Below are 24,555 nucleotides of genomic sequence, written 5' to 3'. Positions count from 1 at the left end.
CATCTCTTGGAGAGCATTTCAAGAATATTGCTGCCTGGTCCCAATGACTATATGTTCTGACTTAGTCAGAGGTGGGGCTTGAGCATTGTTATCTTTAAAAATTCGCTGCAATTATTCTAATGTGAGGATAGGGTTGAGAACACTGCTAAATGAGTAGGAAAGGAAACTTAACAGAACATTTCAAAAATAAGAGAGGAAGGAAGAGAGGGAGGGAGGGAGGGAAGGGAGGAGGGAGGGGTACTCTGTTACATTCCTAATGCTATTTTAATAGCTAATTCAGAAGAAACACCTTAATTATAAACACTTATTTTTCAAATTGAGTTTTCCAGCTTTCTCTTCTCTAAATTTAGAGGGTTATAGTAAATGATCTTTTAAGTCGCAAATTTATGGATCTGTAATTCTCCTGGGCAAAATTAAAATAAAAAAACACTTTATAATGATCTTACTGCTATGATAGTGGATTGAGCAATTGTAATTTCCAAAATACTGTGAGACATTTTATAGCATATAGTCATAAAGTAATAAAGCAATAAAGTAACATTTGCCCCCTATTTAAAATATTAATCTTTTTTTCCTTTTTTTAACGTCTCAGTCTCCAAAAGCTGCATTTAAAAATGAATGGCAATCATTGAAAAAAAAAACCTATGTTTTTCCTTAGTGACAGATAACTTAGTAAAGCCATCCTTTTAATAATGAAAGTGACGTATTTCACGCACATATTATCATCCATTATATATTAAGAGCATATGTATTCTCAGAAGCTCATATTATATAATATATGAAAAGTAATTTCATGATGAGAAAAATGGAATATAGAAGATAAAGAAGTGTTTTGTAAAATTAATCCGAAGTCAATGATAAAAGCATGTTCATATAACACATTCAAAATGTCTACAATGAAAAAGAAAAGCCCGCTTTTTCCAGAAGAAACATTTTTAGGGAAGACCTTCAGATACACTAAAATTAAATTGCTTCATCAGTAATTTTTGTAACATTGTCTCATTGCAGAGGATGTTATTTCTAAGAATGTCATTTTTTTCATTCTCTTGAATGTTATATTTAAGTCAAATCTAAAGAGATGGTGATTTATTAACATCTGTACAAACTGCTATATTGACCCACATTTTGCACTGAGTTCATTGCAAAGTGAAATTTTAAAAAAATGGCAGGTTATGTAATCAAAGAATATTAAACACATAATATATGTGAGGGACAGCACTGAGAAAATAGACACACTGGGTAATTTTAAATAACTGTATTTAAAATAATCCCCTCCAATTTTTATAGACTCCTCTGTGAAAGGCACATATACAGTGTAAATATTTTATATAATAGAACATTATCCAGCATCATTTTAATGTCTGCAAAACATTTAATTGCATAAATGTCTCATAGTAATGATGATACATAATTTATTTAACAAGAATGTCCCTTTTTATATGTTTGTTTTCTTACCCTTTTATTAATATCCCTGGCCATACATGTGATTTTGCAACATTATGAATACCCGTAAGTATTTCCTTAAGGTAAATTTCCAGAAATATCTGGAAATAGTGGACACAATGCTGGATGGAAAGACAGTGACAATTCATTCTCTTCTCACTAATGTATTCATTTACTTCCTTAGCACCTTGGAGTTCCCCCATTTCTTTCCCATTCTCACTTTCTCTCTCCAAAGTCTATTCTCTTTTTCTTCTTCACCTCAAAATTGTCTTAGTAATCTCTTTTCTGAACTACCCAGCAGAGTTTCAGAGATCACAAGTAGAAAATGTTCCTTCCCAACGTATGACACGAAAATCTATTAATGCAGTAAAAGAATGCAACATCTGTTATATAGGAAAGGTTAAATGTCAATTAGTCAAGAAAATATTCTAAAGGATTTATTTTCCTTCAACAATTTTATTTAAAACTTTTACTTCTAGAAAACAAAATCAATTTTTAAAATTACAGGTATTTCATATTTGTGCAAATTAGAATACTGTTTTTTATCGAATTTTCGAAAATACATTCCTAAACTCTTCTCCTAAATATCAGTTTTTAACTTACACAGTGTCCCAACCTAGTCACTGCCAAATGAATTATAGTATCTTTTCCTTGGGGTGATTCATTGCATCAAATAGTAAGTCTTTATTGATTCATTCATGCATCCTTGCCTTTATTCATTCTAATAAATATCGAGTGTTTTCCCATCTGTGGGGTATACCAATATAAATTACATGTGAACTCCCTGACTGAGCCAGCTCAGTGTATGGAGGAATTAGAAAAAATTAATAAATTAATAAATGACAGTATAGATAAAAGAAAATAAATGCAGTGTAGCTGAGGAGGCACTAACCACGTTTTTTGAAAATGGATCTGAAGGTAAAATTAGTGCAGACGGGCAGGCCACGGTGGCTCAGCAGGCAGAGTTCTCACCTGCCATGCCGGAGACCCAGGTTCGATTCCTGGTGCCTGCCCATGCAAAAAAAAAAGAAATAAAATTAGTACAGACTAAGGAACCAGGGAAAGTTTGTGGAGAAGATGGCATAAGAATGGGTTAGAAGGACAAGTAGGATTTCCAGAGGAAGAAGAAAGAGGTAAGGCCGTTCCTGGCCACCAAAGTGGCCCAAGCACAAAGTGGCCCAGTTACAAGGGAGGTCCCTGTGTAACTGGCGCATCTGGCTGTGGTGTGATAGGAATGGGAGCAAAGGAAACACTGCACACACGGTGGGGGGATGGGAGGGAAGTGTAATTTACCAAAGAGCTACATGAACAATTGCTTCGTTCTTGAACTTTAATTAGAAATCTTCACAGCGGCTCTCGGTACATAAATCCTTTCAGTGTTTGAACTTAAAACATTAAAGAATGAATTTAGAAAATAATATGCACTGATTACTGGAACAAATGCCGGCCAATGCAGTATGCATTCTGGAAGGTAAGAATTGATAAAGCAGCTATGTGCATTGATGGATTCGCCTCCAAAAGTTTTGTGATGAGTGCTTCTAAATGGGAAATTGTGGGGATGGAATGGGGTGGCTGATGTTGTTTTCATCTTGTCCAACTGGAACAGAGTGGATTAGACAAGGTTCGTAATTTGTATACTTTGTGAATATGAGGAAGACACTGTTCCCAACTCTTGAGGCTCTTGCAAATTAATAAAAGAAAAAAGCTCCTATATGACCATCATAAGGGTGAGAGCTAAATATTCGGTCAGTGCAGGAGAAAGAATTGATACATTTAATGAGTGGAATTCAGAAAATTTCACAGAGTAGGTGACACCTGAATTAGACTTTGAAAGGGAAGTAAGAAATCAAGGAGAATATTTCAAGGTAAAGGCCATCTGTTGACCTTCGGTCTGTTAGTTCTAGACCAGGATTTCTCAACCTCAGTGCTACGGACATCCATCCCATCCTCCAGCCTGCTGCACCCCTACATGTGCCACTTACCCCAAAAATTACTTTTTTGTGGGAGACTGTCCTGGATTTAGCAGCATCCCTTCCCTCTATACTAGATGCCAGAAGCACCACCACACTCCCTCAAGTTGAAAGAACCCAGAGTATCTCTAGACATTGCCCCTGATTTTGAGAACCACTGCTTTAGACTCTACCTCAAAACTGCAGTAAAATTTGGCTGTTTCAATTTACAAAAAGCAGAGAGAGATTTAAACTAGCTCACATAATTGTATTTCCGATTTCAAATCATAAAATTAAAAAAATAATAAAATAAATTCTAGGTACTAATCAAAAAAAAAAAGCTACCAGGTCCTAATAAAATACACACTTAAATTGGGCTTAAATAAAGTAATTTTTGGCTTTGAGACTTGAAAACCCAATCATATTTCTATTTAGGATCTGAAGGAAAATATGCAGTTTTTGGAAAGGAACAAGGAGCAATGAAAAGATGTCAACTGACATGGTTAAAGGGCAGTGGGCTTGTCCAATGACCCGTGGGAGAAAACAGGCACCTCCCCGAGATGTGCAGCCTCCCCAGGCCTCTTCTGTTCCCTGCAGAAACCTGTTCTGCTGGGGACACAACCGGACAGAGTGAGGGTCACTTCCTTCTCCACATAAGGGGTACAGACTCCTGCCTGGCCACTTGCCATACAGCTATCCCGGCATTTCCAATGACAAGCCCTTATGTTCACCAGGTGCAGACATGGCAGCAAAACAACTGCTGCACTTTGCCAAGTGTTAAACCCAAGGCTGGATGAATTGAGACCAGTTTCCCGTGGAGAGGTAGCCACCCTCAGCAATTCCAGCTTCTGTTGGTTTTGACATCTGTTCCTACAAAAAATACATTTATCTCTTGACTGGAGCAAGATATGGGAAGATCTACTATATGCATGCAGAGGTAGCCACCCTCAGCAATTCCAGCTTCTGTTGGTTTTGACATCTGTTCCTACAAAAAATACATTTATCTCTTGACTGGAGCAAGATATGGGAAGATCTACTATATGCATGCATATGTATGTGCACGCATACAGACAAATTTAAATAACACATAAGTTTTCACTTCACCACATTACGAAACTTTTCCTTCTGAAATAACACTTCTGTATAGTGATTCAAACCTGCAACTTTGAATAGGTAAAATGTTTGCACTAAGGTAAAATGGTCTTGAATGGAAATAAATAAGAAACAAAAGGAAGTAAAATGATATTTTGTATAAACATGGAATTGGCCTTTTAGTTCAGCAAGTGATTTTAATTTAATTTTACTTTTTAAAATATTTTATATATACATGACTTAGAACACTGATTTTTAAATTATGAATTGCAACTCATTAACAGGTCATGAATTCAATTTATTAAATCACTACCAGGAATTTTTTGGGTAAAATAGAATCAAAAATATCAAAATACATCACACATAAGCACTAGCAATGTTTAATGAAGCATTTTTAGTTGTGTTTGTGTGTGTGGGCAGAATGTGTAAAATAGTTCCAGTATTAAATATATTTTGTATTGCAAAATGTAATTAAAAATATTTGATAGCCACTGACAGAGTAATTCTTTGTAATCCATTCAAGTATCAGGGCAGTAGAATGAGTAGAAGATAATATAAAATTAACTTTATATTATCTGCACTATTGGAGAATGAGGAACCGTGTGTTGTAGCAGATAACAAGGCAAGGTTTTGATCTGCAAAGTCCAATGCCACTTTTTTTGGGGGGGGGCAGGCACCAGGAATCAAACCCGGGTCTCCAGCATGGCAGGTGAGAATTCTGCCTGCTAAGCCACCGTGACCTGCCCAATGCCTGCTTTTTGAAGCTGGGCAATTCATGTAGTTCCCTGTGTGGCCACACACAAAATCAATTTGACTTGATTCCTTATTTATAAAAAAAAGGGATGGGGAGGGGAGATATAAGACAACCTGCTTTATCATAGCATTGTTAAAATGATTAAATCTTATAAGACCTTAGAACAATATGTGGCCTGCATTAAGTGTGCAATAAGTGTTAGTTATTAACATTGGTGTTAAGGCCATCAGGTGATACTATTATGCCATCACCTGATGCCATTCACCCATCCAAATTTAATAGAGGACATTTCAGACGTTCTAGGACTGCAAATATAGAGAAAGCGGCCAAATAGGGAAGACGGGCATAATATTTCCTGAGATCCCTAGCATTGCTTAGTGTCATCCTAGCACATGATTGCTGTGACTAAATTCATTTTCAAAGCACAAAACTGAAAATGTAGACTTTGAGATTATTTTAAAGTCTGAGGATTTTCAGGGTTGTGTTGTGTCTTCCTCTGAAATTGTATATGATTCAAAAACATGTTCATATGCAAATGTGTATTCAATAATGAATTGAAGTTACTTCCTAGAAGGTAGTTGTCATATAGATAGGAAGTTAACTAGAAACGGAGCTGGCTGACTTTGGAGAACAATGCAGTACCTGCTGATTTACTTGCATTTTAGGCTGTGGTTGGTGAAATCTGTTTTCCAGGTATACGGTAAAGTGACAGGTCAGCTGTCAGGAGATGAAACAAAGATTATCTGACCAGATGTCGGGCTTCTGCAGGAACTTTGTGTTTTGTGAAAGATGAAAAGTGGCAGATACTTTTTGTGAGGTTTTGAGAAATTTTACCAATTCTGGATGTTTTTGCCACTTCGTTTTTATTGGTGGCTTCACTTGTGAAAATGTGCCAGTTACTTGGGTAACAAAAAGTATACCATAAAATGAAGGATAAATAGTAAAAGGGATCAACTGTTATTGAGGATGTATGATATATATTTTCTACACTGGACAACTTTTCTATATTTCTGGACAACTTAGTTCGATAGTTTATTTGATCTCATAAAGGATCTATGAGCTAAATATCGCTATCATTTTCTTCTTACAAGTGAGGAAATTGAAACCCGAAAGGTTAAGTGATTTGCAGTGTCACATAATGAATTAGCAGCCACCCAGTTCTGACCTAAAGCTAAGCCCCAGTGTGATCTTACTATTTCATGTATTCCTTCCCAAAGAAAAGCAAACTATTATATATCTGGGTCCCGTATTTCCAATTTATAAACATAAGATAAACATGGCACTTGAAACATGAAATTGAATTGTGTTACAAAATTAATAAGCAATTTCATTTAGATTAAACATAGAACTAACATGCATATATGCATTAAATATGTCAATTTGCTTAGTCAATTTGACTTACCTTTCTGAAATGATGAATTATACTTCTCTGTATAATAGAATGCACCTATTTGTTTTATCTTCTCAATTAGCAATTGTTCTCACCAGGGCTATCTGTAAATTTAGCTTAAAGCCTTTCTTATAGTGCAAGCATCCCCATTTTCCCTTTAATACGTAAACTGAAAAGTAAGTTTCTAGAGTGGTTGACAGACTTCCATGGAAATGATGGCTATGGATTCTATGACAATCAATTTGTCATATAAGCAAAGATCAACCCCAAAATTTTTTTAGTAATTTCAAAGGGAACAGTTATGTTCCAAGTCTTATCAAGGTATAAGTATGCACATTTTATGTAAATTTTAATTATGCCAAGTCATAAATTTGACATAAAATGAATACTAACTATGAGTAACATTAATTAAACATTTAACTAACCATATTTTAGAAAGTTTCCTTAGATCAGTGCCTCTCAAACTTTTTAGATGTCAGCCCACACAGGCAGAGCAAAAGGCCTCAAGGCCTTCCTAGCCCATCTGTTCCCACCTCCCATTGGGAAAAGCGCTTGGTAAGAGAGAACTGGCGTAGAAATAAGCCAAGCATGTTGGGAAAACTTGTTGCTAGCTAACTTCCTCCAAACATTAGCTATGTTATAATATAATGCTTATACACATGCATTTTGCATAAAATTATACCCTATAATTTAAAAAATAACCCAGGAATTGTATTATACTTACCCTGACAATATGATAAAAGTTATTTACTTACACAGCCTCATGTGAACAACATCAGCAATTAAACATCACTATTCACACAAATTGTGGATAAATTAGTGAAAGTATAAGGGATGGGGTTAAAGCATATGTGTTTCAGCAGTGGATAGATGAATGCTTCCTTCTTAATGCATATGAACTTTAAATCTGGTATTGGAAAATTATAGCCCAAGATCCTGGAGTTGCAATATAAATCATTGAATGAACCCAACAACTCACAGCAACCTAACATGACAATGAAGAATCTGTACTAATAGTTACTAACAATTAAAAGCAAATAGCCCAGCCATTAATTTAATCAAGGAATTCTTGCTAAACATTCTGGAAATTCCAACTAACTGCAAAGCATGTATATCCTAACTCATGGCTATTTACATCAAGTAGAATACTGATTTAGAGACCTAAAAGCTCTAATATCTTTTATGCATTCATCTTCAGATTCATTAGAAAAACTATTTAAATGTTATTAAAATTTTCAAATATCACCATCCAAGTTACTAATTGGGCTTCCCAGTTAACCTGATTCCGAAAATGGGTACCTTGGACAAGAACGATGAGCCATACCGTGCTCTGTAAATGCATGTATTGGCATTCTAAGGACCTAGTGATGGGGGTACAATGATCAGGATGGTCTCAAGCCCTGGTCCATAGAGGTAACACAGAAACACAAGGCTCAGCATTTTCCAGTGGACAGCAGTACTCTAGGGGAGTGAGGTACAAACCCATCAAACTGTCATAGGCGCTGTTGTCCTCACCAATAACCAAGCAATCTGTTTCTATACTAGAGTCTCATAATTTAGCATATGCCAGTGTCTAGGAGACAGATATTTTCTAGAAACTGACAAGACTGAATTTCTGAACCTAAAAATTAAGTGAGACTTCACTAAATAAACTCATCTGGCCAGGCAAGTGTCCCTGGGAGCTACAGCCATCTTCAGTAGATGTTCCATAGTTATATACCATACTTCAAAACTAAAAGGAACACTTCAAAAAAATAACCCTGGATTCACTGGTACTTGCAAAAAAAAAAGTGTAGAGAAGTCTGTGTACCCTTCATCCAATTTCCCCAATGGTTAAATTTTACGTAAATTTAGTCAAATATCTCATGTTTCAAATTTTTTTCCAAGCAATAACATTAGAACTCACTGATCCATCTATTCATTCATTCATATGTATCTATTGAAACCCTATTATGTACAAAACACTATTTAGATGCTAAATGGAAAGATGTAAATAACTCACATAAACTCTCAAAATTCTTGGTTCTTTTAGGATAGATGCTGGACATTTAGATTTGTCCCAAGAAACATGCTTTAGGGCATTTCCCGCTAGAGAGAATAACTACTACAGGCATTAGATGGCATCTTGCTGCCTTCATCTTTGTGAATGCTGCTGAATGAGCAGAGGAAGAAGTGAAGCCTGGCTGTTAATGAGACAAAATTGAAAGAATAGGATGGTGAAATTGAAAGTGATGAAAAGTAAGGGCTGTCCATAATTAGTCATAAATGTGATTCTGTATGCCATAGAAAATGTTCTCTCCCTGTCTGATTTTAAATGTAACTCATTTTTTCTTATGCCAATTTCCCCTACATCCTACCTCCTACAAAGTGAAGGTTAATTCTCAATGGCCCAGATATTTTAAAATTTCACATACATGTTTTCTGCCTTCTATTATACATAGCACAAAATCTGACTTTAAAATAAACTCCATTCTTAAAGTCAATGAATTTTATAAAATTCTTTTGTAATACAGCTGTATTGGAAAAAACAGTGTAAAAATGATTTACACCGGCAAGGAGAATTAAATAGGAAATATGTGAATAACATTAATATTTCGCTTAATATGGAAAGTATGGGTCAGGTGGGAACATGGTTGAAATTTATAGCTAACATTTATGGAGCATTTCCTATATTTCAGGCTCTGTTCACAGCACTCTCTGTGTATTAACTTATTTAATTTATCCTCCCAATAACTCTGTGAGCTAACTGCTATTGCTATCATCCTAATTTAAGGGTGGGAGGTGTGACCTAAAAAAGTTAAGTTACTGACTCATGGTCAAACAGCTAACAAGTATAGGGACAAAGATTTGTATTTAGACACTTCACTTCCAGGGCCCAAGATCTTAAAATTTACATGCCACTGGATTATTGAACAGGATAGTAAGGAGTAACAAGACATGAGTTAATGTACAGAGTGTTACAGATTAGAAATAGTCTAATAAAGAAGAGTAGCAGGAGTGAGTGATAGATTAAAGAGAGACAGCAAAGAGTGAAAGTCACATATGCATGACATAGCTAACAATCTGGAATTGTGTAGGAAGAAATACGTTGGAAATGCAAATAAGATCTTAGATGTGATGCATAAATCTAGCAAAAGAGAAAATTAGGAAGGAATTAAGCATTGAAAGCATGAGAAATAATAGAGAATTATTATTATTATTGTAGGTGATGATTAGACCCACCTTAGAAACTTAAGTCCTTAGTATTGAGTGTGTCTTCCTTTTCTTTAATGTAAACAAAAAAATCTAGGCAAGAGTAGTCACCATATGAGAAAGGGGGAGGATTCAAATTCCCCAAATTTGGAGAATTTCTGATATTCTCACAAGCAGTGGGGCACCCAAATCAACAGGCCAAGCCCTCAATCTTGGAGCTCATCCCTATGAAACTTATTCCTGCAAAGGATAGGCTAAGCCTACTTAAAATTGGGCCTAAGAGTCACCCCCAGAGAACCTATTTTGTTGCTCAGATGTGGCCTATCTCTCTCTCAACCAACATGGCAAGCAAACCCACTGCCCTCCCCCTCTCTATAGAGGACATGACTCCCAGGGGTGTAAACCTCCCTGGCAACATGGGATAGAAATCCTAGAATGAGCTGGGACTCAGCATCAAGGAATTGAGAAAACTTTCTTGACCATAAGGGAGAAGAAAGAAATGAGACAAAATAAAGTGTCAGTGGCTGAGAGATTTCAAACAGAGTCAAGAGGTTATCATGGAGGTTATTCTTACTCATTATATAGATATCCCCTTTTTAGTTTAAGGTGTATTAGAGAGACTAGAGGGAAGTGCCTGAAACTGTAGAACTGTGTTCCAGTAGCTATGTTTCTTGAAGATGAATGTATAATGATATAGCTTTTGCAGTGTGACTGTATGATTGTGAAAACCTTGTGTCTGATGTTCCTTTTATCTATGGTATGGACAGATGAGTAAAACATATGGATTAAAAATAAATAATAAGGAGAACAAGTGTTCAACAAATTGAGTAGATTGAAACAAGGGAGTGGTAAGGGGTATAGAAAAAAATAGAATAAAGGTTAAAATATATTGGGTAGATGGAAATACGAGTGGTCATGAAAGGGAGGGGCAAGGGGTATGATATGTATAAGTTTTTTTGTTTTGTTTTGTTTTGTTTTGTTTTTTGCATGGGCAGGCACCAGGAAACGAACCCAAGAACTCTGCCTGCTGGGCCACCATAACCTTCTTTTTTTAAATTTCTTTTTCTGGAGTGATGCAAATGTTCTAAAAAATAGTCATGGTGATGAATATAATACTGTGTGATGATATTGTGAGCCACTGACACATACAACATGGTTGTATATTAAGAATGCTTGTGTTGTGTGTTGTTTATCAATAAAAATGTTTTAAAAAAAAAATAGCCACCATAGATAGCTTCCTAGAGGAACAGGGAAAAATAAAGTCTCTCTCCAGCCACATTAACATAGACATGAAAATCAAAACACACATGCACCGCAGGAGAATTTTTATTTATATTCAAGAAGGTGTAAAAAACGTTTTTCCTAAAAACAACGTTTATACTGAAGCACCAAGGACCCTTTCCTACTTGCCCCAGAGTAAAATGCCACAGTTTCTTCCCGAGAGCAGTTTCTCCCCAGGACTTCTGCTTTGCCCTCTTTTTTCACTTGAATTGTAGCAAGCAGCCTCCAAACTGGTCTCTCTGCTACCAGACTTACCCTCTCCAATCCATTCCTGCAGCCAGGTCATTTCTGTGAAACAGAAATCTGAGCACATCAATCTCTTACTTGGAATACCCTGACATGCCAGCTCCATTTCGCCTCTAGCCATGATGAACTTCTTTCAGTTCCACAATTGAGTCAGAGCTGTTACAGTCAGTATTTCCTGTTGTGGGGACACTCATCCCTCTTTTTGCCCAGCTAAGCCTCACCCAGTCTGCAGACCTTGCCTCTGGTAAGCCTGCCCACACAACCCCAAGCCCTTGTTACAGGGTCCAGCGTTGTTTCTTTTCCTCTCCATCTTGAGAGCACTGCATGCTCGTCACACATGCACTTGTCTGCCTCTCCCATTGGACCCTAAACTCAGAGCAGAGATTCCTGCCTGCCTTCCTCACTCTTGTAACCCCTGTACTTAGCATTGCCCTATAAGACACAGTCACCAAATATTGGCTGGACTGATCTGGCTATTGGAAGGAAATGACAAAATCCAATAGGAACTGTATTTTAAAAAGTTGGATGTATACATAAATACAATGTCCAACGTTTAATTCCACAAATCTAGCCACAACTCCTTAATCACCATACATCCCTGATTTTTTGAGGCAACCCAACTTGTGGTAACTTTGTGGGTTGTTGTGATATTAATTTATTACTTCACAGAGGATGGGATGATATTATTATAATATTATCAACTGATTAGTTGCTTATAATGCAATAAATTATTTTTATTTTAATATAAATATTTTTTATTAAAATGCTATTTTAAGTCAGATTCTTAATATTTTTACTTAAAAAAAATTACTGCTCATAGTACACCAGACTATGCTTCCAGATGCCATATATCCTCCAGACCTATAGGAAATAATGCCTCTAACTTCATCATTGTTATTTCCATTCGTATTCCCCAGTTTTTACCTGAAAGTTTTCTCCTTAGATATTGGCTGAAGAAAGGTTTTGCTTCATTGACAATGAGTGAGAAAGTATGAATGGAAAATTTGCAGAGAAGTCCTACAGAAGTAAAAGCTCCCATATCACCCCAAATTTAGGTGTTCACTGTGAATTATGGAGTCACTCTGACACACCTGAGGAGATGGGAAATTAGTAGAAGCAGTTTGGGGCTGGGAAAAGGACAAGCTCAGCTCTGAGTGGAGGAGAAAGAAAGACAAGCTCAGCTCTGAGTGGAGGAGAAAGACAAGCTCAGCTCTGAGTGGCCGATAAGGCAATTGATGGACGCTCCCAGTGACCACCCCCCCCCACCCTCTCCTCCACTGGTTGTCCTCCTCTGAGAGTGAGCTCCTTGCCCTTAGAGCCCCTTCTTCATTTTCTACTCCCTTCGGGGGTCTTGGATTCATTGCTAGAGTAAGGGTCTTCATGCCTCAGCTGAGATTGGGGACCCACAATCAGCAAGCGTCACCCATTATCTGGTTCCTGCTTGTAAAACCTGTCTCCAGAAACAGAGAAAGAAAAGGTGTGTGTAGGGAGGAGGTTCTTTTTTCCCTTAATGAGCAAAACCACAAGAGTTAAAAACAACCATAAGAATATGATGAATATTTTTAAATTCATCCTATGTAAAATATGCAATGCATATGTACATTTATGTGAAGTTAGAGAATATTGGTTTATAAATTGCAAATCCCTGCTTTGCTCTTCTTCCAGACCTTCATTACTTAGGGCTTCCTCTCCAGCTTCATTTCTCCCGTCCCTGTCCTCCACCCCACACCCTGGGTGCCTGCCACATCACTAGGTCCTACCGTTCCCTCGGCCTTTAATACCCTCCTGATTTTTAAATTAATAGAAATCTCTATTTATTGAGTGCTATTCTAAGTGCTTAATAGATTTCTTTTTATTAGCATAAAAAACACAGAGGGTACTAATATTATCCACATTTATACAGGAGAAAACTGAGGTTCAGTTCTGACTCAAAAATACTTGCTTTTAACTGTTCACTACTACTTTTTAAATCTGGTTATTCTTTTAACATTTAGCATGCTTCAATTTACTCAAGAGAGTTTTGCTAGATTTTTCTACCCCTCAAGGCCCACCTTACTCTCTATTAGACCTCTAAATTTATCTTCTGCTGTCCCCAGTATCTAGCTGAGGGTCTGACTCATTAAGTGTTCAGTTTACTGAACAAATAAATGAAAGAATGAGTGAATATAACATTTACTGGATAATTTAAGATGCATCTAATTGATATATCTTGTATAATTTTGTCTAATTGATCTTCGGGTTAAGATTATTAAGATTATTTTATAATCTATGTAAAATCTGATCAGAAGAAACTTCCTAGATTTCAACCTCTACAATTCCTGGTTCGAGTTTGATAGAAAGCTGTATGGGGCTTGTAAAAGACGAGTTATAAATTTGTGAAAGTAGTGAAGCCCACTTTGAAGAAAGGACAGTTCAAAGCCGTAGCAGAGCAGTACTTCATCCAGGGAGTGTCATGAAAGGAAGCCACTTTTGTAGGTCATCAGTGGTATTGCATGTTAGAAGTGGGGTCTAAAGAACAAATACTAGAGAAAAAGAGAACCAGGACAAAGTGAACTTCTGCACTGAGAAAATAAGAGTCTCTTGGAAGTGACAATGGGTTATCTGTGAATCCCTCTAGAGATCCTATTTTTGCTTAAAGGGAAGAAAAAGACCCCAAGTGTTCACGTGTAGTCACTCCAGGGAAGAGAATGTTGACATTCATATTCTTTCATTTTCTACGTTCTGGCAATTAAAGTGACCTGCCTAATTGGGTGCTGGGTAATCCTAGGACATGGCATTAAGCTGTATATTTTTTATAATAAAATTCTTTTTGAGGGTGTTGAACAAACCCCCTTCAGCTACAAGTTGATAAGGGGGTCTGTTTTGTTCAGCTATACACTCTCTCCAGGGACAGCCTGACAGTAACTATAAGTTCCAGTTGCTAAGGAGGTAAGAACAGCTTTGTGCAATGCCATAGTAATAAGGACCAGGATGATATAGTCGAACCATCACATTTTAAAAAGAGGAACCTTATAAGATGATTTAGTCCAATCTTCACTTTAGAAGTGAAGCAAATGAGACCAAATCCATGCACAGGCAGGTAGTAATTGATTTGGATTACCATTCAGGTATCCTGACTCCAAGACTAGTTTCTCTCCTGCTCCAACTGTATTAAATGGATAATAAGCATTTTTATTTCTATTTTATTCAAATAAACATATGAGGCAACATACTGTGTGCCATCCACCATGTCTGGCTCTTCTGGATGGATGGACAGAAGAAGTCAAAGACCTTACTTTTGTCCTCAAGGAGCCCCACAGCCTAGATTCATGCTGTCCGATGGAACTTTCTGAGATGATGGCAATGTTCTGTGTCTACAATGTCCGGTACAATAACTTTTAACCACATGTGACTATTGAGCACTTGAAATGTGGGTAATATGTCAGAAGGACCTCATCAGTTTAAATGTAAATAGCCATATGTGGCATTGGCTAATGCTTTGAGCCAGCAAAGATCTAAACAAGGAAATAGAAAAGATGTAATTATATGTGGTAAGTATTATATTAGGGGCAAGACTGGGACAATATGGGTGTAGGGAAGATAAAAGGAGCACTGGGATGTAGCAGTGGCTAAGTGGAGCACTCACTGAAGGATGAGGAGGAGTTACCCAAGAGGAGAAGGCATGCCAGAGAATAAAAAATACCTAGATAAATAGAACTGAACCAAGAAAGAATATGGTGCCGTCAAATGTGAGCATACATCAAGTAAGTGGGAAAAAGAAGGGAGAAGGAAGAGGCTAGAGAAGTAGTCAGGGGCTCTAACCCACTAGAACAGTAAGATGCCTGATTTAGTAGTCTATTTATTTATAGAACTTGATGCTAATGAGGAGAAACTATCTCTGTCCTTGAAAAGTTTACAGTCTAGGGAGAGTAATAGGAGTGCAATAAAATACTGACATACAAAGTGGCATGATTTGATGGAAGTATAAATAAGCTTGCTCTTTTCTGTGCTCCCACAATTTTTCCATACAGAGTGATTTGTTGAGTATCTGAGTTTTCGGGGGCTCTAAAAAATGTGTTGGGTATCGCTGGTCTCAGTACTATAAGGGAGGGCCATTTTAGATGGAAACCATGAGCAAAGACACCCAGGAGTGAAGGTGTACAGAATATTTGAGGTTAGCCCGTTGTGGCTAGAGCTGTGCTTACAAACATGCCCCAAAGAATGAGAAATTGAACATCCGAGTAGTCAACCTGTGAGAATAAGGACTCATGGTAAAAAATATTTGAAAATTACTTGTTTGGAACCAAGCTTGCAAATTGGCAGCATGATGGCTCTATTTGGCCTTGGATGCATTTTGTTTGGCTTACATGATGTTATTTAAACACATGGAGTAAACTTTTAAAAATTGGGAGCTTTTTCCTTGACAGCCCAGATTTCTGGCTTCTCTTGAAAGATGAGAAGATCTGGCATTCTGAGAATGTGTTCCACATGACAACAACACCATCTTCTCAGCAGTCACCAGCACTCTTAGGATAATTGCACCCAACCCTCTTTACTTATAAACATTCCCTAAGTTTGCCTTCCCTGGCACAAGGAAAGGAGTGAGGCTAGAAAGGTTTCTCAGGGACAGGCTGTGAAAGAAACCATAGTTCAAAGATGGACAGACCATCTAGCTTATGTAGGTCTACCAAACAGAAGGGGATGAGAACCGTGAAAGTTTTGTTTCATTTTGTCTATTAGAAGAGGCATGAGGCTAGAAAGAAAATCCTAGCAGAAATGTAGAAGAAGTAAGTACTGTAGGCAAGGGAGGAATTTGCAGCATCTGGGGGATCTGAAGCTTGGAAAAGAAAATAGGAATGGGTAGATCTGGAGTCATCAATTTATACACATGATGGAAGAAAAAGGATGTGTATACCCAGAGTGAGCACGGAGTAAACTGTGATAGGAAATGGAGCCACAAAGAAGAGCTCTCATCCTATCCTCACTGCCAAAGCACAAGTCATCCCAGATAAATTTACAAATTATGGCGGTTATTACCGTGCACCTAATTCTTCAAAATACTTCTGCTCTCCATTTTCCCCTACATTCAGGCAGTTTCCCAGGTGCAAAACAACATGCCATCAAATGGTCATTTGTGCAATGCTCACTAATTCTCCAACTATATTCCACTACTACCCCAGGGCCACATTTCAATACTGAGGTCTTATTTTTGCAAAAACAAAAAAACAAAACAAAACAAAACCCTTATTTGTGACTCAATATAACAACTGGCTTGATATTAATTTATTGCATATCTTAATAATACCAAAAATCTAAATGTAACTGCAAAGAGATTGGGCACCCCGTTAAAGTAATCATATCCAGAAACATATAATTATCAATTTTAGTACATGGTTTAGCAGGTATACATTTGCATTTAGATCTACAGAGATTCCTTGCTAGTGGACTAGGGAGAGGATTTACTTAGAGAAGACCTCCTTAATACTTTTTCCAAAGAATAACTACTCTTTCATTTTCTATTTCCCTAAAATTGATAATTATATGTTTCTGGATATGATTACTTTAACGGGGTGCCCAATCTCTTTGCAGTTACATTTAGATTTTTGGTATTATTAAGATATGCAATAAATTAATATCAAGCCAGTTGTTATATTGAGTCACAAATAAGGGTTTTGTTTTGTTTTGTTTTTTTGTTTTTGCAAAAATAAGACCTCAGTATTGAAATGTGGCCCTGGGGTAGTAGTGGAATATAGTTGGAGAATTAGTGAGCATTGCACAAATGACCATTTGATGGCATGTTGTTTTGCACCTGGGAAACTGCCTGAATGAGTGCCCATCATCAATAACAGCACGCTAACTGAATTTCACTCAGGGCAGATTTGTAGACTATTTTGTTGAAATGACATCTGTAGAAAAAAAAATTTAAGTGATTAAAACCGATAGCCATTGCTAGATTATTGAGTCTGGTCAATCTCAAACAGTGCTTATTTGGAGCAGCACCATGGATATGTCCAGGTTATTAAGTGTTACATTCTTGGGTTATGTGACTTGTCCGTACCACTTAGTTTTCCAATTGGGCACAAAATCGAGTTTGCTAATATTCAGCCCTAACTGGAATCACTACTGTTTCCAAATTGCATTTTGGTCATAATGAGATCTGTCTGCTTCATCCTCATTTACAGGGACAGAGTTCATTTGTTCTTGTATTTTTTTGTTTGGTTTTGTCTTCCAACTATCTATTAAATGTGGAAAACCAAGTATAAGTTAAAGATGGACTTTGAAATGCAAATTATGAAAATCAAAAGCAAGTTATGCAATATACATTTTGTTGGTCTATGTAGGATGTGCGTAGAATAGAGCTAACAGTTATATAACAGTTGAACTTTCACAACAACACTGAACAGCTACAATCCTATTTTTAGATAAAGGGTCAATTTACTTGCTAAAAATCAATCAGATCATAAATGACCAACCAGTGATTTGGACCCAAGTTTTTGAGAAGCCTTAATGTTTCTAGTGGATTGGGGGGTCAGGTAATATCAATTTGATTTTTTTCTCTCCCATGGATATTAAGTTATTGAATCTTTGGGCCTTACTTTCTTTACTTTCCTAATATTCTCATAAAAATATATAAATTGTGTAGTGGTTCTAAGAATAAAATTAGACTGATGTTAGACATTTATGCTCTGGTTACCTTCTTTAGGTACAGAAAAATAATTTTTGTTTTGCACACAAATGTGTATATCCATATGCAATACACTTATGTGTCTATAATAAGAGATGATCACTAAATATTTATTAAAATTAGTTCTCACTCCAAAGCCATTGGTCTTACTACTGTACTACTAAGACAAGATAACTCTGACTTGGAAGGTCACCTATATTTCAAAGCCTTTTAATCCAATATTCTCTAGTTAAATTTGAAAATCAGACCACATATTAAGTGCCAGGCATTGGGGCAATGACTTTCAGAGTAAAATTACACATAATCCCTGCCTTTAGGTAATAATACCAGATATGATAAGGGGTCAGAGTTGAAGGATATATCAATGACAATTATAGGTAGAAAATGGAAATAATTTCTGATAAATTAATAATGGTGCCCCATAAATTAAGAAACATAGAAATAAACCCAGTTTATACTTTGGCATTTTCTCTCCTGTAACTGAAAACCAAAAATTTATCAAATAGAGTCCTTATTATTTAACAAACACTTTTGAAAAATTAAAGTATATTCTTTATAAGTCAAAAAATCACCTCAGGTTTCCCTGCTGTCTAAATTTGAACATTTTTGCAATGCAAGTTTTATTAATCCAATTTCTGGGGCAGCCAAGAAAGGTCTGAAATTGTGGGATGCTGAAAGAATTTCTGAAATTTGAGATGAATCCATTAGAAAATTCATTGAAGTCTCTTTTCAGCCTCAATATTTTGTTTCATCTTCAATAAGAAGCTTTGTTTAGAAAGCACAACCTGAATCCCCTGATGGCAAAGGAGAAAAGACCCTGCAATCTTCTTATTTATCCTTTTTAATGTCCTTGAACCTTTGTTTCTCTCCTCCATTATCTCTCTCCCTATACTTTGCCTGCCCTTCCAAACTGCTTCTCTTCCCTAATTTGAATTTAAAGTTTCAGGCCCCCCAAAAGAAAAATCAAGAAAAGTCAGTGTGGTTTGGGGTTGCTGAATACATTTACCTGCCTATTAAAAAGCAGACAAGTAGGGTGGTAATGGGCAGTCTGGATTACTAGAGTTTCTTGTGCCACAGCCTTCGGCAGGCAGTGTTGGAAGTCATTGTTATGTAAAACAAATGAGGATGTCTTAGTTTCCTGGCTGCTGTGACAAATACTACACAAGAGTTGGCTGCAACAATAGGATTTATTGTCTTGCAGAGGCTGGAAGACTTGCTGCATCCCAGGAAGTTAGGTCCTGGCTGGCCAGCAAGCCTTGGGTTCCAGGCCTTCTCCATCACATGGGCCATGTCCTCTCCTTTTTCTTTAACTTTCCACTGAGGTCCAGCTACTGCTCTTCCACATGGCTTTGTCTTCAGAGAGCCTTTGTTGATAGGATTAAGGCTCAACCTCATTCAGGTGTACCACACCTTAACTAAAAATAACAACTGCAAATGGTCCTATTTACAATTGGTTCACACCTACAAGAGTGTACTGAGAACAGATCTTTCCTGGGATACATACTTCAACCTACAACAAAGTTGTATAATGAGCCCGAGATGCTTCCAGACTTAGCTTGGAAGTGGGATACAGGTGGCCCTGGAGAAAGAACAGAGTGGGGCAGTAAGGGTAGGGATTAAGATGCCAGACCCCGGAGATCAGTTACTTCTGTTTGAATATCTATGCCCACCAATTCCTGTCTGTATGAACTTGGGCAAGTGACATGCATGTTCTAAGCTTTATTTTCCAATCTGTTCAAGGAGGATGAAATATCGACTACCTCAAAGAGTAGCTGTGAGGCTTCAATGCCTGGCACTGCTAGCTATAGAGGAAGAAGAACTTCTTCACAGCTAGCTTTCTTCTCTTTCTGGAGCTCTGGAAAATGCATAGCCTTGCTGTAGCTGCTTTCCTCTACGTTATTGTTACCATTCATTTGTGCATCCCCATTAGGACACACAGGAAAACAACCCGGTGTCTTCTGTACCTGATCTCCCCAGACACCCAGTGGGACCTGACTCTAACATTTTATGAACATATGTAGTAATTATACGAGGAAATTCTTTGGTGAAGCCTGTGTGCATAAATTATTCCTTACATATTGATTAGACATGTACTATAACCTAGCAAGATGCATAAGTTGCATCTTGAAACTCATGGTCTAGTAGTAAAATAAACTACTAGAATGAAATGAATGAATCAAAGTTGTGAAGGCTTAGATAGAGGAATGCAAAAGGTGTTTGGGTAAAAAGAAGGAGCAGTTAATAGCATGAGGGGGTGATATGGTGGACAAAATAATGGTCTATGTCTTAATCCTGGAACCTGTGAATGTATTAAGAAAGAGCAATTAAAATAGTCATTGGAATTGAGATTGGTATTCAGCTGACCTTAAAATAAGGAGATTTATCCTGGGATTATCCTGTTGGGCCTAATGTAATCACAGAGGTCCTTTCAGAGGACAGCTGACTCAGTCAGAGTGATACGATGTGAGAAAGACTCAACCAGCCATTGCTGGCTTTAAAGATGGAATGGGGCCACAAGCCAAGAAATGCAGGCAGTCTCTAGAAGCTGGAAACGGCAAAAAGGTGGACTTTCCCCTAGAGTCTCCAGGAAGATAACCACCCCTGCCAACACCTTGATTTTGGTCCATCTAGACCCATTTCAGACTTCGATCCCCAGAACTTTAAGATAAAATAATTGTCTTTTTCTAAGCCACTGAGTTTGTGAAATTTTGTTACAGCAACAGTAGGTAACCAACACAGATGGGAAAGACATGGACATGGAGATTTGGTGGAGAATAAGCATAGACGATAAGGGAAGATTTCCAAATGGAAGAGACTTAGGACACCATGGGTCGAGGCTCTGGAAGAGCTGATATTTAGGTTAAACTGAATGATTTTTGTGAGAAATAAGCATAGGAAGAAGAAACCCTAGAAATAAGATAGGAAAGTTTCTTTGAGGGCACATTTTCAAGGACCTTGATGTATGGAGAATTGCATTCCTTTCAGAAATCTCAAGGTTGTTTGATTGTTCTTTAAAGGGGAGTGGCAAAATTTGAGCTCTGTTTTACAAAAAGAAAGTTGGTGGTGATGTGTGCGATAGTTTGAAAGGGACAAGGGCAGAGGTTTTAAAGTAACTGAAAAGTCATAGGAGCTTAATACTAAAGTTCCTGTTCTGGCAGAAGGAAGAAAAATTCATAAGCTGGATTAGAAGATGGAAATTATTTGCTTTGGACAATAATTCAAAAACTTTTCAAATTATATATCTCCAGAGATTTCCTAAACAAATAAATCGAGTTAATTAGCACACACCAGCTGCTTATTTATTTTAGTAGTCTTCTATGAAAAAAAAATATGTCACAACTTTTGCAGTGAAAACTAGGGGATAGCTGTGCATACTAAAAAGAATAAGTTTTTATATTCAGATGCAAATTTATATGTTTTAAAGGACTTAAAATACATTATGTCATTTGTTCTTCGCAACAACCATGTGAACTGAAAGCAGGCAGGGATGATAAGAATATCATTCATTGACCCAGGAATGATCAGTCTTGGTGTCCAGTCTTGGCCAGGCCAGAAGCAAGCAAGGTGACCTTTCTGACTTACTTGACCTCGTTTTCATATATACAATATTTGGGGGACAGGGGTATTGAATAAAATGACATCTGGCCCCTTCCTTTTGTTCTAGCACTCAGGTTCTATGGTTTTGTCAGGGAGCACCACATTAAGCTATGATAATATAATGAAGAATGCAAAGAAGAATTTGCTCCCACTTTTTGTTTTACATATAAGGTCAAAACAGTGAACCAGGGTGGTGACAAACTCTAGGTTGCACAGATTGTTAATGATATCACTGGAATTAGAATCCGTATTTCCAGCCCCCACTTCAGTGTTCTTTCCTTGGCTCACCGTGCACAGACACAGAGATTTACAGACCCCAACCTCCTCGCAAAACCACAACTTCATGTATACACACAGAGTTCCAGCAGGTTCTCGGTATCTTTGAGACATCCTGGCATTTCTACGGCAGTTTTGAGGTTGGTTTGTGGAACCCACAGTTTAGAAAATGGGGAAGGATTCCTCAGTGCCCAGCTAGCTCTGCACATCCATTGGTACCACTACAATTGCTCCAAATTCTGGAGGTATTCAAACCTTCAACTACAGGACTTGACTCAACTTAGACAATCGATAAATACATTCTGGAATACTTATTGAGCCCTCTCCATTTTATGTTTTTCAATTACGGCACTACTAACACCCTTGCTTTGGAGATTTCATTTATTTCTCCTCTCTCTGCATTATCTCATCTAAGATACAGCTCTTTGAGGACACATTCACTTTGTTTGTCCTTCAGCAGTGTCCTGCCCATAATAAGGATTGTTTTCAAACTCGTTGAATGAATTGACTGAATTGAACAATTTAGCTGCACAAATTCCATAGCTGAATTAAATTTCACTTGTGAACAAGAAATAATCCTATCTTTAATCATGGGCCACAGAAATCTTCATCCATTGTATTGTTGAAGAAATAAATGCACAGGCTAAGAATTTTGACTCACACACCACCCCCACCACACCCACCATAGGACTCTATGGTTGAAAGACTGCCCAAAGTTCAAGCTTTAAAATAGCAGAAGTTGAACTGTATGTGCTTCCAAAAAATATTTTTAATCTTTAGGAATGTTCTTTCAATTTAATACATGGAGGGAGTGTCTGTATTCTGGACAGCAGAATGTTTTCAAAATTTATGCTGACCATATCTTTCAAGCAAAGAGATCAGTGTGAGTTTCTAAACAGGAACATCTGTGAGATGTTCTTCCAGTCTAAAATCCCCAGAGCCTATCACAAAACCTGGCATGCAGGGCACACAGGTGGCTCAGTGGTAGAATACTCACCTTTCATGCAGGAGACCCGGGTTCGATTCCCAGACCATGCACCCCCCACACACACAAAAAAAAACCTGGCATGCAGTGAATAATTAATAATTGTTTGTTGTCAGTTAGTCTCTTCACAAGACAGTATGACCAATGGAGACAAGCAAGAATGTGTTGCTTGATTAATCTCATTGCATACAAGAAGAAAGCAGAGTGGCTCAGTTATACTTCAATTGTCATAAGACATATTTTGTTATTTGCAGAATTGAATTGCTCATGTTGCAGAATAGGGAAACATATTACCGAAGGAAAAGCTGATCACCATAGACTTTCTTTTTAGCTTTGGTGATTGAAAAGTTTTGTTAAAACCTATGGCTCCCCTTTCCTTCCCTCATAAATACAGAACAGTGAACACAAGGATAGCATCATTGGATGACTGCAGGTTTTGCAGGTGTGGCCTGACTCAACTACTCATGATACAGATGTTCACCCATCAGGCTCTGCTCTTCCTAGACCTTGACTCTCTGCACATCAGGTCTAGTAGGAGATACAGTAGCCTTGTAATTAGCCAGCTGCCCAAGTTCTGAAACATGTAGGGCCCTGGATGGGCCCCTTTTTAAGCTGGTGCTCCTCTTCCCTTCTTGACCTCTAGTCCTGTGAAGAATCTCAGCCCCAATAGCAGCTCTTACCTGTTCTTCTCTGCTGGCACCATCACGGAGATTTGTCCAGGTGTGGCAGAGATCTAATAGGTGCACCTGATGGGGCTCACAGCCTGGGGTTCTGGAAGATCACTAGAGAAAAGCAGTATCCCTGTCTTTGCATGTGATGGAATATTTGATCATAAAAGGCCCATGTTACAGAACAGAAAGCCAACCAACTTTGTTTTTAATTGTTTTATTTATTTTCAATATTGTGTTTGTATAGAAAGAGAAGTTTCCCTCCAACCCTGGCCCTAAATCTCCCATATATGTTACCACTTCAATTTGATCCTTGCAAATCTTTTTAGTGTTTCTTGCAAACATAAGTAGATACAAATGTAGTCTTTTTTATCATACTCCATGTACTGTTCTGCCACTTGCTTTTATTCGCCTATTAGTAGATTTTGGAGTTCTTTCTATATAATTACCTAAAAACCTTTCCATTCTCTTTTTATAAGGACATGTTATGTCCTTGGGTGAAATTAACATAGCTCATTTAACCCTTTCCCTATTAATATATGAGAGTGCCTGTTTCTCCACAGCATGCCAATAGTATAACAGACTTTGGGGTTTCTGTCAAACTCTCAATGTCATTTTATTTGCATTCTGTTATTATGACTGAAAGGAAAAATGCCATATTGGAAGGCTGGAAGATAGGGTGTTGCTCAATTTAAACATTAAATACCACAGATTCCATGAACATCTCACAATGTTATAATAGGTGATACTATGTAATACTTGAAAATACTATAAATATATTTTATCAATTTCCCAATGTTTTCAGTTATTGAACATTTTTGTTACTGTGTTGAACTCTCATTTTAAACTAACACACATATACACACAATCTTTCTTTATGACATGCATTGTGCTAAGCATCTTAGCTATATTAACATACATAGTCCTTACATTCACCTCTGAGAAGTAGCTAGTATAGCTATCCCCCCTTTACAAGATGAGAAAATGGAGGCATAGAGAGAAGAACTAACTTTCTCAA

General features: G+C 37.3%; 1 protein-coding gene across 1 annotated transcript in view; it reads left to right on the top strand.

Annotated features, from left to right (window-relative positions):
- The window catches only part of DLGAP2 (DLG associated protein 2), a 1,049,558-nt gene that overhangs the window by 815,220 nt on the left and 209,783 nt on the right, over window positions 1–24,555 (top strand). The gene's annotated exons all lie outside the window — the stretch shown is intronic.

This window comes from Tamandua tetradactyla, chromosome 3 (genome assembly GCF_023851605.1).
Source record: "Tamandua tetradactyla isolate mTamTet1 chromosome 3, mTamTet1.pri, whole genome shotgun sequence".
In the NCBI taxonomy this organism is placed as follows: domain Eukaryota; kingdom Metazoa; phylum Chordata; class Mammalia; order Pilosa; family Myrmecophagidae; genus Tamandua; species Tamandua tetradactyla.
Note: the sequence above shows the minus strand (reverse complement) of the source record. Positions and strands in the feature narration are given on the sequence as shown.